The sequence below is a fragment of the Drosophila miranda genome, assembly GCF_003369915.1.
Source record: "Drosophila miranda strain MSH22 chromosome Y unlocalized genomic scaffold, D.miranda_PacBio2.1 Contig_Y2_pilon, whole genome shotgun sequence".
NCBI classification, from domain to species: Eukaryota; Metazoa; Arthropoda; class Insecta; order Diptera; family Drosophilidae; genus Drosophila; species Drosophila miranda.
The window spans coordinates 18,129,125-18,146,573 of NW_022881614.1; the positions used below are offsets into that span (position 1 = coordinate 18,129,125).

At 38.3% G+C, this 17,449-nt stretch overlaps 1 long non-coding RNA gene and 1 pseudogene across 1 annotated transcript; one reads left to right on the plus strand and one right to left on the minus strand.

Annotated features, from left to right (window-relative positions):
- The window catches only part of LOC117192808, a 49,361-nt pseudogene that overhangs the window by 17,842 nt on the left and 14,070 nt on the right, over window positions 1–17,449 (plus strand).
- Window positions 2,512–2,944, minus strand: LOC117192813. Its single transcript, XR_004474454.1, has 3 exons — window positions 2,855–2,944; window positions 2,626–2,779; window positions 2,512–2,555 (listed from the first exon to the last, which is right to left on the minus strand). It is a non-coding gene; the product is annotated as an uncharacterized LOC117192813 (long non-coding RNA).

Below are 17,449 nucleotides of genomic sequence, written 5' to 3' on the forward strand. Positions count from 1 at the left end.
ACCGTTAGTATTCTCCCGATAATTTCTATTATTATTATTTCCCCTGAATTGATTGCTGTTCTGTCGGTTCTTGATTTGTATCGATTCGTCTACATCCATTGGTTCTGGGGCCTGATTTTGTTGTCTATTACCCAAGAAATAGGGTTGTCCCCATGACATGTTATTCCTCTGGAGATCCCTTTTTTGGTCGAATGGTGAACTATTAGTCCTTGGTTGTCGTTGGTTGAATCTTAATGTATTGTAGTTATTATTCCCTGAATTTCTGGGGCCACTGAATTGGTAGGCAAATTGGGCCCGAATGTTATTTGATTGCAATTCCTGTACCTTTGCCAAGGCATTCGGTAAAGCTGGGGGATTCAATGAAAATAGGATTTCTGCAATGCCGCCGTTTAGGCCAGTGACAAAAATGCGTAAGGCATTGTCTCTAATTTTCTTATTTGATTCTTTCGTGATTTCACTGTCCTTTCCGTGAGTCATTATTGTCTTATTTATTAACATTTCATTTTCATTTCATTTTCTTGTTAACCTCGTTATAGAAATCTATTATTGAAAGGTTCCCTTGTCGGAGAACGCTTAACTCCTGTTCTATTATGTAAATTGGTCTCTTGTCACTGTAAACAAAGTCAAGTCGTGAAAGTATGGCATCAAAATTTAAAACTGTCCCGTGGTTGGTCAGTGCGTCATGTGCTGGTCCTGTTATTTTGTTTCTCAAAATTGTTAAGGCAATATAATATTGCTTACTTCCTTTCTTATATAACTTCACTGCAGTTTCTGCAGCTTCCCTCCATCCTACGTATTGGTTTAATCCACCATTGAAAATTGGTAGGGATTCTATTACCTTTAATGTGGTGTCATCTTTTATTGTCTCGTCTATTGTTTCTGCCTGATAATCTGATACCTGATCGGATTTAGTTTCTATTTGTTGTTTTAAATTTACTATTTGCTCCTGTACTTGTGAAATTTGAAGTGCTACCAGATCTGCAGTGAGATCGGTCCTTGTTTGTGAGTTAATCATTTTTAGTTTTTCAAAATCTAAAGTTAGTTGATCCACCTTAAATTTTTCTTATATGTTTGTTTTTATAATCTAATATAACCTAATTGAACTTATATATTTATTAATGCAACTTTTGCTCACGAACTATCCGGTAGGGGTCGTCCTTCTTAGTTTGGCTGACAGATCTTCGAACGGGTCTTCCTTCTTGATTTGGCTGACAGGTCTTCGAACGGGTCTTCCTTCTTAAATTTCTTTGTTTAAGTGGGTCTTCTGGGGGTCTTCCTTCTTTGGTTTAGCTGATAGTTTCACTTTCTTTGTGCTTTGGTTTGGTTGGTTTTGTTTAAAAACTTTGGTTTTTTTTGTATTTTTGAATTGTCTTGATTAGCTTTTGTATTTATTTGTATTTTGTATTGTATTTGTATTTGTATTTGTATTGTATATTGTATTTATTTTTGCACACCCTAAGCTCCGGTTTGTTTCCTTTTTATCTCACTTTTTCTTATCTTATATCTCACAGTCACTCCGCGTTTTTATATCTGAAGGATTTATTCCATTAATTAATTGTCCTTCGGGTTTCGGCACGACGCAACACTTTTATTATTCGGTGCTTTTTATACAACGTCGCCCCACGTTGGGCGCCAATTAAATAACTGCGGTAGCGGATTGTGTTTTTAAAACGTTTTTATTTTACTTCTAACTTCACTGATATAGATTTAAGTAGAGGGTCACAAAGGATTCCGGACAAAGGGTTTGCGCGATCTTAATTTTTAGCTCGACTTTGCGGTGTCGCTTCTGGATCAAGACTGACTTGAACTTTCTGATCTTTGCATCGTTGATCCCTTTCGGGAATAGTTTTTCTATAAACATTTCAATTGATTTCGCCATCCCGAGTATTGGATTTCGTCATCCAAAGAGAGAACTGTAAAATGCCTAAAGTGCAGGATCTGCAGAAAGCCGGGAGTGAGATTGTTTATGAGAAGCCGGGTGTGGGCAAACATTGGTTTTCCATTTAGGCGAGTGTCAAAGATTGGGCTTGCGGCGGGAGCCCTTGAGATTGTACATCTTAGAAATCAATTAGGCGGAGGCCCAAGATTGAAATTGTTTTCGTTTTGGAAAGCCAAAGATTGTTTACAACTCGTATAAGAGCTCAATAGAATTGGGTACGTTAACTTGCATGTCCTAGGGCGGAACCACCCCTGGTTCCCGCTCGATTACCCTTCGATTACCCGTAGCTCAGGAGGTAGTTCCGAACTAGTTACGAGTAGAAAGCCAGCAACTAGTTCCCCACTCGACTATCCTTCGATTACCTGTAGCTAGCTCTGACCTACTTACCAGTAACTGGTTCCGAACTGACTACTGGTAGTAGTCAATCTGGAAGTCTGGAATAATACAAAAATAAAAACACAATGTCTTTCAATATAACGAATAATTTTTAATTATATGATGCTTAGCCTACTCCTGGTTTTTGGCAAGACACTTCTTCTTAAAAACCCTTTTCTTCATCCTTTGCATTGCCTCCGCACAGTGTTTTCGGGGGGCTCATCGCCAGGCGAAATACATTCTGTAATTAATATTTATTTTAATTTATATGAAAAATTTTTATATCTCTAGAAGTGTAAATGGTATTTTACATAGCAAAGCTGCAAAAAATTCTTTGTGGGTCCTAAGGGCCTTCTTCCCTTGGACCCCATCGACGTTATATGCCAGAACAATGTCCTCACTCAAAATAAAGTTCAAGCCGCTCAAAACGCCAGCTGGCTGGAGAATTGATTTCATTGCTGTTATCTGTAAGTGAAACATTAAAATATAAAGATAAGACAGAGAAAAAAGTCATAAAATTTTGAGTTTAGATTTACTTACATAAATGTCCCTATTTAATTTTATTTTTTCTTCCAGTGCTATAAGCTCTTCCTCACGTTTTATTGGGAACTGTCCCCGAATGGGATTCAATTCCCCTTACCAGCTGCTTTATTAAAACAGTTTGATCCGCTAAAATTTGGACCACTGCTTTCAATTGATCTAAAAACAATGTTGTTAATTAATTTGATTATAAAAATATTTTTCTATTAATCTTTTAATTGATTGATATTATATAGGTTCCTCTTAGGAGCTCCTAATATTTGAAAGCCTTTGCCCTATAATTGCCCCTCCCTCTTCTTCAGTAAACCCTTTCACCATAATTGGAATTTTCCGTTAATAAAAAAAAAATTATCAGCTCCGATTTTCTTTAATGGGTTAAATCCTATTAGTAAATCTGCCTCCATTCCATCTATTTCATAAAACACTTGTTTTGTGTTGAAAATAGTTATATTATGGAAATATTTAATTATTGAAAACCCATTCACTGTAGCAACTTTCTTATAAATTGATAATTCTTTTTTATTTTCGTAAATTCCCTTTTTTATATAACAGGAAGTTGCTCCCGTATCTATCAAAACTTTTAATTCTCTGTTTATTTTTTTATCTACTCTTTTTAAGTAGGGCAGACCTACTTCGGGGGCTGATCTAAAAAATGGTCCTCCTCAATGTTATTTATCCGCATTGCTTTATTAGCCGGTTGTTCCGACATTTCGTTTGGCTTTCGTTTCTGCGCCTGATTTTCGTTAGACTGATTATTCGGTACTACGTTTGCCCTAAAATGCTGAGCTTGGTTATAATTGTTATTATTTCTCCTATAATAACCGTTAGTATTCTCCCGATAATTTCTATTATTATTATTTCCCCTGAATTGATTGCTGTTCTGTCGGTTCTTGATTTGTATCGATTCGTCTACATCCATTGGTTCTGGGGCCTGATTTTGTTGTCTATTACCCAAGAAATAGGGTTGTCCCCATGACATGTTATTCCTCTGGAGATCCCTTTTTTGGTCGAATGGTGAACTATTAGTCCTTGGTTGTCGTTGGTTGAATCTTAATGTATTGTAGTTATTATTCCCTGAATTTCTGGGGCCACTGAATTGGTAGGCAAATTGGGCCCGAATGTTATTTGATTGCAATTCCTGTACCTTTGCCAAGGCATTCGGTAAAGCTGGGGGATTCAATGAAAATAGGATTTCTGCAATGCCGCCGTTTAGGCCAGTGACAAAAATGCGTAAGGCATTGTCTCTAATTTTCTTATTTGATTCTTTCGTGATTTCACTGTCTTTTCCGTGAGTCATTATTGTCTTATTTATTAACATTTCATTTTCATTTCATTTTCTTGTTAACCTCGTTATAGAAATCTATTATTGAAAGATTCCCTTGTCGGAGAACGCTTAACTCCTGTTCTATTATGTAAATTGGTCTCTTGTCACTGTAAACAAAGTCAAGTCGTGAAAGTATGGCATCAAAATTTAAAACTGTCCCGTGGTTGGTCAGTGCGTCATGTGCTGGTCCTGTTATTTTGTTTCTCAAAATTGTTAAGGCAATATAATATTGCTTACTTCCTTTCTTATATAACTTCACTGCAGTTTCTGCAGCTTCCCTCCATCCTACGTATTGGTTTAATCCACCATTGAAAATTGGTAGGGATTCTATTACCTTTAATGTGGTGTCATCTTTTATTGTCTCGTCTATTGTTTCTGCCTGATAATCTGATACCTGATCGGATTTAGTTTCTATTTGTTGTTTTAAATTTACTATTTGCTCCTGTACTTGTGAAATTTGAAGTGCTACCAGATCTGCAGTGAGATCGGTCCTTGTTTGTGAGTTAATCATTTTTAGTTTTTCAAAATCTAAAGTTAGTTGATCCACCTTAAATTTTTCTTATATGTTTGTTTTTATAATCTAATATAACCTAAATGAACTTATATATTTATTAATACAACTTTTGCTCACGAACTATCCGGTAGGGGTCGTCCTTCTTAGTTTGGCTGACAGATCTTCGAACGGGTCTTCCTTCTTGATTTGGCTGACAGGTCTTCGAACGGGTCTTCCTTCTTAAATTTCTTTGTTTAAGTGGGTCTTCTGGGGGTCTTCCTTCTTTGGTTTAGCTGATAGTTTCACTTTCTTTGTGTTTTGGTTTGGTTGGTTTTGTTTAAAAACTTTGGTTTTTTTTGTATTTTTGAATTGTCTTGATTAGCTTTTGTATTTATTTGTATTTTGTATTGTATTTGTATTTGTATTTGTATTGTATATTGTATTTATTTTTGCACACCCTAAGCTCCGGTTTGTTTCCTTTTTATCTCACTTTTTCTTATCTTATATCTCACAGTCACTCCGCGTTTTTATATCTGAAGGATTTATTCCATTAATTAATTGTCCTTCGGGTTTCGGCACGACGCAACACTTTTATTATTCGGTGCTTTTTATACAACGTCGCCCCACGTTGGGCGCCAATTAAATAACTGCGGTAGCGGATTGTGTTTTTAAAAAGTTTTTATTTTACTTCTAACTTCACTGATATAGATTTAAGTAGAGGGTCACAAAGTATTCCGGACAAAGGGTTTGCGCGATCTTAATTTTTAGCTCGACTTTGCGGTGTCGCTTCTGGATCAAGACTGACTTGAACTTTCTGATCTTTGCATCGTTGATCCCTTTCGGGAATAGTTTTTCTATAAACATTTCAATTGATTTCGCCATCCCGAGTATTGGATTTCGTCATCCAAAGAGAGAACTGTAAAATGCCTAAAGTGCAGGATCTGCAGAAAGCCGGGAGTGAGATTGTTTATGAGAAGCCGGGTGTGGGCAAACATTGGTTTTCCATTTAGGCGAGTGTCAAAGATTGGGATTGCGGCGGGAGCCCTTGAGATTGTACATCTTAGAAATCAATTAGGCGGAGGCCCAAGATTGAAATTGTTTTCGTTTTGGAAAGCCAAAGATTGTTTACAACTCGTATAAGAGCTCAATAGAATTGGGTACGTTAACTTGCATGTCCTAGGGCGGAACCACCCCTGGTTCCCGCTCGATTACCCTTCGATTACCCGTAGCTCAGGAGGTAGTTCCGAACTAGTTACGAGTAGAAAGCCAGCAACTAGTTCCCCACTCGACTACCCTTCGATTACCTGTAGCTAGCTCTGACCTACTTACCAGTAACTGGTTCCGAACTGACTACTGGTAGTAGTCAATCTGGCAGTCTGGAATAATACAAAAATAAAAACACAATGTCTTTCAATATAACGAATAATTTTTAATTATATGATGCTTAGCCTACTCCTGGTTTTTGGCAAGACACTTCTTCTTAAAAACCCTTTTCTTCATCCTTTGCATTGCCTCCGCACAGTGTTTTCGGGGGGCTCATCGCCAGGCGAAATACATTCTGTAATTAATATTTATTTTAATTTATATGAAAAATTTTTATATCTCTAGAAGTGTAAATGGTATTTTACATAGCAAAGCTGCAAAAAATTCTTTGTGGGTCCTAAGGGCCTTCTTCCCTTGGACCCATCGACGTTATATGCCAGAACAATGTCCTCACTCAAAATAAAATTCAAGCCGCTCAAAACGCCAGCTGGCTGGAGAATTGATTTCATTGCTGTAATCTGTAAGTGAAACATTAAAATATAAAGATAAGACAGAGAAAAAAGTCATAAAATTTTGAGTTTAGATTTACTTACATAAATGTCCCTATTTAATTTTATTTTTTCTTCCAGCTCTTCCTCACGTTTTATTGGGAACTGTCCCCGAATGGGATTCAATTCCCCCTTACCAGCTGCTTTATTAAAACAGTTTGATCCGCTAAAATTTTGACCACTGCTTTCAATTGATCTAAAAACAATGTTGTTAATTAATTTGATTATAAAAATATTTTTCTATTAATCTTTTAATTGATTGATATTATATAGGTTCCTCTTAGGAGCTCCTAATATTTGAAAGCCTTTGCCCTATAATTGCCCCTCCCTCTTCTTCAGTAAAACCTTTCACCATAATTGGAATTTTCCGTTAATAAAAAAAAAATTATCAGCTCCGATTTTCTTTAATGGGTTAAATCCTATTAGTAAATCTGCCTCCATTCCATCTATTTCATAAAACACTTGTTTTGTGTTGAAAATAGTTATATTATGGAAATATTTAATTATTGAAAACCCATTCACTGTAGCAACTTTCTTATAAATTGATAATTCTTTTTTATTTTCGTAAATTCCCTTTTTTATATAACAGGAAGTTGCTCCCGTATCTATCAAAACTTTTAATTCTCTGTTTATTTTTTTATCTACTCTTTTTAAGTAGGGCAGACCTACTTCGGGGGCTGATCTAAAAAATGGTCCTCCTCAATGTTATTTATCCGCATTGCTTTATTAGCCGGTTGTTCCGACATTTCGTTTGGCTTTCGTTTCTGCGCCTGATTTTCGTTAGACTGATTATTCGGTACTACGTTTGCCCTAAAATGCTGAGCTTGGTTATAATTGTTATTATTTCTCCTATAATAACCGTTAGTATTCTCCCGATAATTTCTATTATTATTATTTCCCCTGAATTGATTGCTGTTCCGTCGGTTCTTGATTTGTATCGATTCGTCTACATCCATTGGTTCTGGGGCCTGATTTTTTTTGTCTATTACCCAAGAAATAGGGTTGTCCCCATGACATGTTATTCCTCTGGAGATCCCTTTTTTGGTCGAATGGTGAACTATTAGTCCTTGGTTGTCGTTGGTTGAATCTTAATGTATTGTAGTTATTATTCCCTGAATTTCTGGGGCCACTGAATTGGTAGGCAAATTGGGCCCGAATGTTATTTGATTGCAATTCCTGTACCTTTGCCAAGGCATTCGGTAAAGCTGGGGGATTCAATGAAAATAGGATTTCTGCAATGCCGCCGTTTAGGCCAGTGACAAAAATGCGTAAAGCATTGTCTCTAATTTTCTTATTTGATTCTTTCGTGATTTCACTGTCCTTTCCGTGAGTCATTATTGTCTTATTTATTAACATTTTATTTTCATTTCATTTTCTTGTTAACCTCGTTATAGAAATCTATTATTGAAAGGTTCCCTTGTCGGAGAACGCTTAACTCCTGTTCTATTATGTAAATTGGTCTCTTGTCACTGTAAACAAAGTCAAGTCGTGAAAGTATGGCATCAAAATTTAAAACTGTCCCGTGGTTGGTCAGTGCGTCATGTTCTGGTCCTGTTATTTTGTTTCTCAAAATTGTTAAGGCAATATAATATTGCTTACTTCCTTTCTTATATAACTTCACTGCAGTTTCTGCAGCTTCCCTCCATCCTAAGTATTGGTTTAATCCACCATTGAAAATTAGTAGGGATTCTATTACCTTTAATGTGGTGTCATCTTTTATTGTCTCGTCTATTGTTTCTGCCTGATAATCTGATACCTGATCGGATTTAGTTTCTATTTGTTGTTTTAAATTTACTATTTGCTCCTGTACTTGTGAAATTTGAAGTGCTACCAGATCTGCAGTGAGATCGGTCCTTGTTTGTGAGTTAATCATTTTTAGTTTTTCAAAATCTAAAGTTAGTTGATCCACCTTAAATTTTTCTTATATGTTTGTTTTTATAATCTAATATAACCTAATTGAACTTATATATTTATTAATACAACTTTTGCTCACGAACTATCCGGTAGGGGTCGTCCTTCTTAGTTTGGCTGACAGATCTTCGAACGGGTCTTCCTTCTTGATTTGGCTGACAGGTCTTCGAACGGGTCTTCCTTCTTAAATTTCTTTGTTTAAGTGGGTCTTCTGGGGGTCTTCCTTCTTTGGTTTAGCTGATAGTTTCACTTTCTTTGTGTTTTGGTTTGGTTGGTTTTGTTTAAAAACTTTGGTTTTTTTTGTATTTTTGAATTGTCTTGATTAGCTTTTGTATTTATTTGTATTTTGTATTGTATTTGTATTTGTATTTGTATTGTATATTGTATTTATTTTTGCACACCCTAAGCTCCGGTTTGTTTCCTTTTTATCTCACTTTTTATACCCGATACTCAAAATGAGTATTGGGGTATATTAGATTTGTGGTAAAAGTGGATGTGTGTAACGTCCAGAAGGAATCGTTTCCGACCCCATAAAGTATATATATTCTTGATCAGCATCAATAGCCGAGTCGATTGAGCCCTGTCTGTCTGTACGTCTGTCCGTCCGTCCGTCCGTCCGTCCGTCCGTCCGTCCGTCTGTCCGTCCGTCCGTCCGTCCGTCCGTCCCCTTCAGCGCCTAGTGCTCAAAGACTATAAGAGCTAGAGCAACGATGTTTTGGATTCAGACTTCTGTGATATGTCACTGCTACAAAAATATTTCAAAACTTCGCCCCGCCCACTTCCGCCCCCACAAAGGACGAAAATCTGTGGCATCCACATTTTTAAAGATACGATAAAACCAAAAACGCAGAATCGGTGAAGATGACCATATCTTCTACAGTGCAAAATCTGAACCAGATCGAATAATGATTATAGCCAGAATCAAGAAAACAATTTCATTCTTTCTCGCTCTGTCTCTCTCTAACACACAGGTTTCAGGGTCGGTTTTGTCAATTGCAAAATATGAGTTCAAGGATCTCAGAACCTATAAGAGCCAGAGCAACCAAATTTGGTATCCACACTCCTGTGATATCGGACCTTGACCGTTTCGTGTCCAAATTTCGCCACACCCCCTTCCGCCCCCGCAAAGGACGAAAATCTGGGGCATCCACAAATCTAAGAGACTATTAAGGCTAGAGTAACCAAATTTGGTATCCGCACTTCTGTTAGATCTCACTATAAAACGTGTATCTCAAAATTTCGCCCCACCACCTTCCGCCCCCTAAAGGACGAAAATCTGTTGCATCCACAATATTGCACATTAGAGAAAACCAAAAACGCAGAATCATAGATAATGACCATATCTATCAGATTGCTGAATCTGGATCAGATCGGATCATTTTTGTAGCCAAAAGCAAGAAATCAATTTTCAGTGGCTACGCAGCGCCCGACGTCACGCTCAGACTGATTTTCTGTCTCTCTCGCACGCACTCTTTGTCGTGTCGTTTAATATTAGCGGCGTCTGCTGGAGGAGAGTTATACTTGCTTAGTATCGGGTATAACCGTAGAGTTGCGGTGTCCGCAGCAACTCACAACGTTCCCCCTCGTTCTTATCTTATATCTCACAGTCACTCCGCGTTTTTATATCTGAAGGATTTATTCCATTAATTAATTGTCCTTCGGGTTTCGGCACGACGCAACACTTTTATTATTCGGTGCTTTTTATACAACGTCGCCCCACGTTGGGCGCCAATTAAATAACTGCGGTAGCGGATTGTGTTTTTAAAACGTTTTTATTTTACTTCTAACTTCACTGATATAGATTTAAGTAGAGGGTCACAAAGGATTCCGGACAAAGGGTTTGCGCGATCTTAATTTTTAGCTCGACTTTGCGGTGTCGCTTCTGGATCAAGACTGACTTGAACTTTCTGATCTTTGCATCGTTGATCCCTTTCGGGAATAGTTTTTCTATAAACATTTCAATTGATTTCGCCATCCCGAGTATTGGATTTCGTCATCCAAAGAGAGAACTGTAAAATGCCTAAAGTGCAGGATCTGCAGAAAGCCGGGAGTGAGATTGTTTATGAGAAGCCGGGTGTGGGCAAACATTGGTTTTCCATTTAGGCGAGTGTCAAAGATTGGGATTGCGGCGGGAGCCCTTGAGATTGTACATATTAGAAATAAATTAGGCGGAGGCCCAAGATTGAAATTGTTTTCGTTTTGGAAAACCAAAGATTGTTTACAACTCGTATAAGAGCTCAATAGAATTGGGTACGTTAACTCCCCCCATTCTTAAATGTTTCGTCCCGATACATTTTCCACTATTTCTTCTGACGGTATTCTTATTGATTTAATAAGTACAAATTTGGTTAATTTATAGCCGAAGTAAAATAACATTATCAATATCAAAATGATTAAGAATAATGTTGTTAATGGTAAGGCCGTACTCCCTAATGTTATAAGGGGATTTAAAATATTAACATTATCAAAAGAAAATTGCTTATCATTCGATTGTATATAATCAACTAATTCAAATCGCTATATCTATGATGCGATATATATCTTAGAATTTTACCCTTATCATTTATGTGGGTTATATTATTTATTACAATTGTGTTGTTGAATATAAGGAGATACGATCCTAACAAAGTAGTATTGTCTACGATATTTTTGCCTGAAACTAATATGGCACCATCCTGAATGATGTCTATTTCTTTGTTTTTTCCCCTTTTTTTTAGTGCAGTTGTCTTTAAAGTCATTAAGTAATTTGGTGAAACAGGTCTTCTTTAAATTTATTTGTGCGTAATTGTTAAAAGTTTCACTTTTAAAATTATTCATTAAATAGTATTTCTCCTTACATTCACAAACTTTTTCACTTATAACTAACATTCCATCATTTTGTGAGATGGCTCTTGCATGGTAAAACTTGCAAATATCTTTAATTTGAGGATATTTTATGTAAATGATTATTAAATCAGCATTTCGAATTATTTTAACCGTTGCAATGTCCAGCAGATCAGACAGTTCAACAGGATGTTTTTCATGCTTATAAATGTCCTCTATTTCGTTTTTATTTAAAATTTTTGTATTGAAAATGTTTACTTTTAAGAGGGTTATGGTATCAACTAAATTTAGTAGGTCAAAAGTTATTAATTTTAAACGATGCTTTCTCAGTATCGTTTCTTCATTGAAGATGACATTTTTTAATGAATTTGATAGCAATTCAATTTCTTTGAAAAATTTGGAATTTATTACAAATTGTTTATTATTATTTTCAGTTAATTCATTTACTTTATTTTGTATTTTCAAAAAGTCGTCATGATCAGGGCTGCCTGCTATCCATTTCCAAATGGTACCTAATTCATTTATTCCCCTTTCATTCCGTTTTGGAACTAATTCTGAAATCATTAATTTTAATAGACTTAAGTCCATTGATATTTCCCACTCATCGTCTGAATTAATTGATTTGCTGACATATTTGGATTCTTTATTAATTATCTCTCTATAAAAACTCAAATTAGTAATATGGAAAAGTTCAGCGTATGTTTCATAAGTGTAAACGTCTCTGTCGTCTTTGAGCAATAGATAGAAACTATGCGTATAGTCAATTACTTCCGAAGTCGTCAATATAACAAAAGTCAGTATTAGTATATTCGCATACATTTTCTGGAAAAAAAATATTTAATATTTGATGTTATCTTTATGTATAATTCTGTTTCTATTATTGATTATAATTTTATTCGGTCGATTTTCCTTAACTACCTGCTTTTTGTATCGGGATTGAAGTTTATTTCTTTCCCCGAATTTCTTTTCATAAACTACTTCTCCTATTTTATAATCTTTTTCTCCTCTATCTTTGTTATGTAGCTTAAGCATTTTGGTCTGAGCTTCCTTAAGTAATATTGGATTATGCTTGTGTTCTATTTTGTTATACAATATGTCATATGGCATTTGATTGGTCGTTGAATGTATCGTCAGGTTATATTTCAGTGCCGCCCTTATTATTATTTCTGAATAATCTGTTAGATTTAGTTCATCCTTGATGCACCGCGCTATTTCTGTTAGTGTGGAATGTACCCTTTCTACCTGACCATTTGCGGTGCTGTGTCTGGGATCAGCATAATAAATAGTTAAGTTACTTCTTTGTATGAATGATCTAAATTGTGCTGAAGTAAAGCTTGGTTCGTTGTCAGTCATAAAGATGTTGCTAACGGAAAGTGTTGCAAAATTTCCACTACCTTATTTTCAATGTTTAATTTACTTTGAATTTCCTTGACCACCAAGTATTTGGAATAAGAATCTATACAAGTTATGAATGTTAGGTTTTGGGCATAGTATATGTCTAAGTGTAATTGATCTCCTTCTTTTGCTGGAATGGGAGCTTCCCCAATTGGAATTTTTACAGGGTGTCTGTGATATTTGTTTTTGTTACAGATCTCACAATTTTTTATATATTCTTTTAATTTTTTGTGCAGGTTGGGGCAATAATACAGCTTAGTTATTTGTTTGTAATTTTCGTCTAGTCCTCTATGGGCTCTGCAATGTGTTTCTTCTATAATTATAGCTTTATATTCTGAATTTACTACATCTTGGAGGAACTTTCTCGTGAAGAGAAATTTATTTATGAAGTTTTCCTTTAGCTTATTTTGGATAAGGTATAAATCTTCTAAAGTGCAGTGTATTCCTGTGGTTAAGTGAGGCTGAATAAATTCTTTTAAAATGATTAGCAGATTGTCTACCGTATCAAATTCAATAATATGTCGGGTATTTTCATAAACTCTTACTAACTCATGAACTGTGAATCTCCCTTGCGCTAATAGTAGCTGCTGTTTAAATTGGTTTAGAGGCTTGCTAGTCTCTTGAATGACGTTTTCAAAACTACTCTCTGCTGAATGCTGAGTATTTATGTCTGATTCTGAATCTGTCTGGTCGACATCACTATCTGTCATATGATTTATTTTAATCCGAGATAAAGCGTCCGCTACTACGTTAGTTGAGCCTGGCTTATAAATGACTTTTGGTGTGAAACTTTCTATGAAGTAATACCAACGATTCATTTCAACATTTGGATTTTTTTGCGACATTGCAAAGGACAAAGGTTGGTGATCTGTATGTATTTCAATTCCACTCACTCCGTATAAATAATTTCGCAAATTTTTTAATGCCCATACAATAGCTAATAATTCCTTTTTATTAGTAGCATATAATTGCTTGGTTTTACTTAAAGTTTTAGAAATAAATGGTTTGGGATTCCCATCTTGCGACAAAACTGCACCTATTGCTATGTCCGATGCATCTGTGGTTAATGTGAATTTTTTATTGTAATCTGGTTGTACTAATTCAATATGTGCTATTAAACTGTCCTTTAAATTATTAAATGCTCCCATTGCTGGTTCATCCAGCTGTATTAATGTTTTCTTGGATGCCCTTTGTTCGGAGCAGAACCCAGCCGACTAGCTGCTTGCCAAATAGCACCTAATTCTTGGCCCTCAGCCGCTTATTTTGTTTGTTACTTATGTCTATGTCACTCATTTGTTTGTTAAAGCTTTGGGCTTGCTTGCCCTGCTAAACGCTCTCTGCCAGCTCGCTCTTCGCTATCTCCGCTTTGCGTCTGCCTACCGACGTCGGCCGAGCGAAGCTGCGCTTAGCGATGGGAGCGGCAATGTAAAGGGCAGGCAAGCCACACTTGCAATTTGGATGTCACGCATTAAAGAACATATCGTAATTTTATTTCTGCGCCGAGTTTTATTTAATTCGAAATAATTAGTCGGCCGATTGGGGATAAAAAACATTATCTCCACATAAAAATTTGGTGACCCCGACGTGATCTCTGAGTTGCAGTGTCAATTAATAATCATTCGCGATCGACATTCGTTAGCCCTAGCAAATTTTCGGCGGTTAAGCACAATTCGGTGCTAAAACACACTTACATACACCTACATACACGCATTGCTGGCTATTAATTTCTCTGTCGCGACAATTCGGTCAGTGCAGTGCGGTAGGCAGTGCAGCGAACTCACTAATACACACAAGCGGAGTACAAAGTGGAATCGGACAGCTCGCACAGCTAAAGGCATTAGCTGTAATCCCTTTGCTTTCGGTTCCCACGTTTATACGTATACAGGGTGTCTTTTTCGGTCGTGCTGAGTGACTCTTTTAAAACCTCAACATGGCAGCACCTGAGCCTACCAATGTCGCGAACGCAGCAATGCCGAGTGATGTAGATTTCTACAAGCACAAGGCCGAGTCCATCGCGCGCCAACTAAAGGCCATGGATCGCTTTCTCACCAAGGAAGAGCTTGCCGAGTTAGATGAGGCAGAACTTCAAGCTCGCTTAGAGCAGATCGAGCGAATGAATGCGGATTTCGATGCCGCTCAAACGAGCCTTGAAAGGCTGGATTTCCTGCAGTTAGCCCATGATGCCCGGCTGGACTTTTCGAATGTTTATGTCAAGGTTAGGTTCAGGCTGTCGCGGGAGTTGATGGCTGCTCGCACGGTAAATGTTGCCAATTCAACGGCTCGGCATACTCTCGAGGGGAATTCGTCGTTGTTCGCCTATAATAGTATAGGCCGTTCTCGAATGCCCGAGTTGCAGCTTCCGCGATTCGGGGGGAACTACATGGATTGGCCAGAATTCCACTCGATGTTCTCGACAATGGTGCACAAAGACCATCGTATACCAATCATCGAAAAATTCCAATATCTTCGTGGATGTCTAGATGGTGCTGCGCTGAATACGATTCGTTCCTTGGAACTTTCTGAGGAGAATTACGACAAGGCGTTGAATTTGCTAATGTTGCGATTCGATAATAAACTGTTACATTTTCAGGCACACGTCAAGGCTATTTTCGGGCTGCAAGGGGTGGAGAAGGGCTCAGCTATCGGCTTGCGCGCGCTCAGCGACAAAATCAATTCGCACTTGCGTGCACTTCAGACCGTGGCGACCCCGCAGGAGATTTCGGATGGGTTGCTGATCTTCATCATAGGCACGAAACTGGACCACAAAACAAAGGAGAAATGGGAAGAGAACTTGCCGACGTCAGGATTGCCTCGGTGGTCAAGCATGGCCTCATTTTTGGAAGCGAGATGTCGGATGCTGGAGAATTTGGGATCAGCCATGGCAACAAGTCCTAGTCAACAGGTGGGAGAAGACAAACCTGTCACCCTTATCACCTCCAGTAACGACCATCCTAACCCCATATGTAACCATTGCAATTCCTCCGAGCATTACATATCTAGATGTCAGGCATTCCTGAATCTCTCTGCGTTTGAACGATACAAAGAAGCAAAGAAGAGCCGCTTGTGTTTGAACTGCCTCAACAACGGCCATGAATTGCAGAGGTGCAGGTCAGGACTTTGCAGGCATTGCCAGGCCAAACATCACACGCTACTCCACATTCCATCGGGAACTGGTGCTTCATCTTCCTCTTCACCGGCCGAGGAATCGATCCAGCAAGAGGCCGCGACTGTGCTTCTAGCAAGCGGGTGTTCTAGCCCTCCCCCCTCGATCCAGAAATCTCAGCCTAGCCAGAACGTGTTGCTACCTACTGCCCTCGGCCATGTAACAGATCGTTATGGAGCACTTATCCCATGTCGTGCCATTTTGGATTCTGCATCACAGGCAAACTTTGTAACATCTAGACTTGCTGATCAGTTGCAGTTGGATCATCGCTCGTCTTATGTTCACATCTCTGGAATCGGAGATTCCATTCTACCTTCGAGCAAGTCTGTACATATAGTTGTACAATCCCAGGACGCAAGCTATCGAGCTTCCTTCGCTGCAATTGTCACCAACTCAATTACGGAAATGCAGCCTAACTTCGGCGTAGACGCAAAGGATTGGCCAATGCCGAATAATCTAAAACTAGCTGATCCTAATTTCTCCAAGCCCCAACGTATCGATCTGTTGATAGGTTCTGGTTTGTTCTTCGATTTAATGTGCGTCGGACAGATTCGACTATCAGCCCAATTGCCAACATTGCAGGAGACTAAACTTGTTTGGATAGTATCAGGAAGCATTGATAGCTCAGAGAATAAGCGTGCAGCTTTAGCCGCTTTTGAAAATTCCTCGTGCATCTCTATTGACGATTTTCGACCCACAACGCTGGAGTACCAAAAATTAGAGCAGCAATGCAGGAAGCAGCTGCTCGAGTGCCAGGTGCAAGTGGAAAAACTGCGATCGGAGAATCAGGAACTGCAGCGCGAACTTTTCCATATATTAAAAACCTATTCAACTTTCAACAATTTCTACATTGCCAAATTTCCTGCCATTCTATGCAATTACAGAGGTTTCCGATGATCAAGACGTAATCACGACAAGCCGCCTTCGTAAAGAAGCGCCGATTGCTGCGTTCGACGATCATCCCAGCGTAGCCGCCAGCTGCGCCCAAGCAAGCATCTTCAAGAGGGCTGTTGGAAAAATAGCGGTTCTGCCCCTTCAGGATGGATCTGTTGAAAGCCTTTGCCTTCCAACGGGGGGTGAATGTTCGGAGCAGAACCCAGCCGATTAGCTGCTTGCCAAATAGCACCTAATTCTTGGCCCTCAGCCGCTTATTTTGTTTGTTACTTATGTCTATGTCACTCATTTGTTTGTTAAAGCTTTGGGCTTGCTTGCCCTGCTAAACGCTCTCTGCCAGCTCGCTCTTCGCTATCTCCGCTTTGCGTCTGCCTACCGACGTCGGCCGAGCGAAGCTGCGCTTAGCGATCGGAGCGGCAATGTAAAGGGCAGGCAAGCAATTTGGATGTCACGCATTAAAGAACATATCGTAATTTTATTTCTGCGCCGAGTTTTATTTAATTCGAAATAATTAGTCGGCCGATTGGGGATAAAAAACATTATCTCCACATAAAATTTGGTGCCCCCGACGTGATCTCTGAGTTGCAGTGTCAATTAATAATCATTCGCGATCGACATTCGTTAGCCCTAGCAAATTTTCGGCGGTTAAGCACAATTCGGTCCTAAAACACACTTACATACACCTACATACACGCATTGCTGGCTATTAATTTCTCTGTCGCTGTAATCCCTTTGCTTTCGGTTCCCACGTTTATACGTATACAGGGTGTCTTTTTCGGTC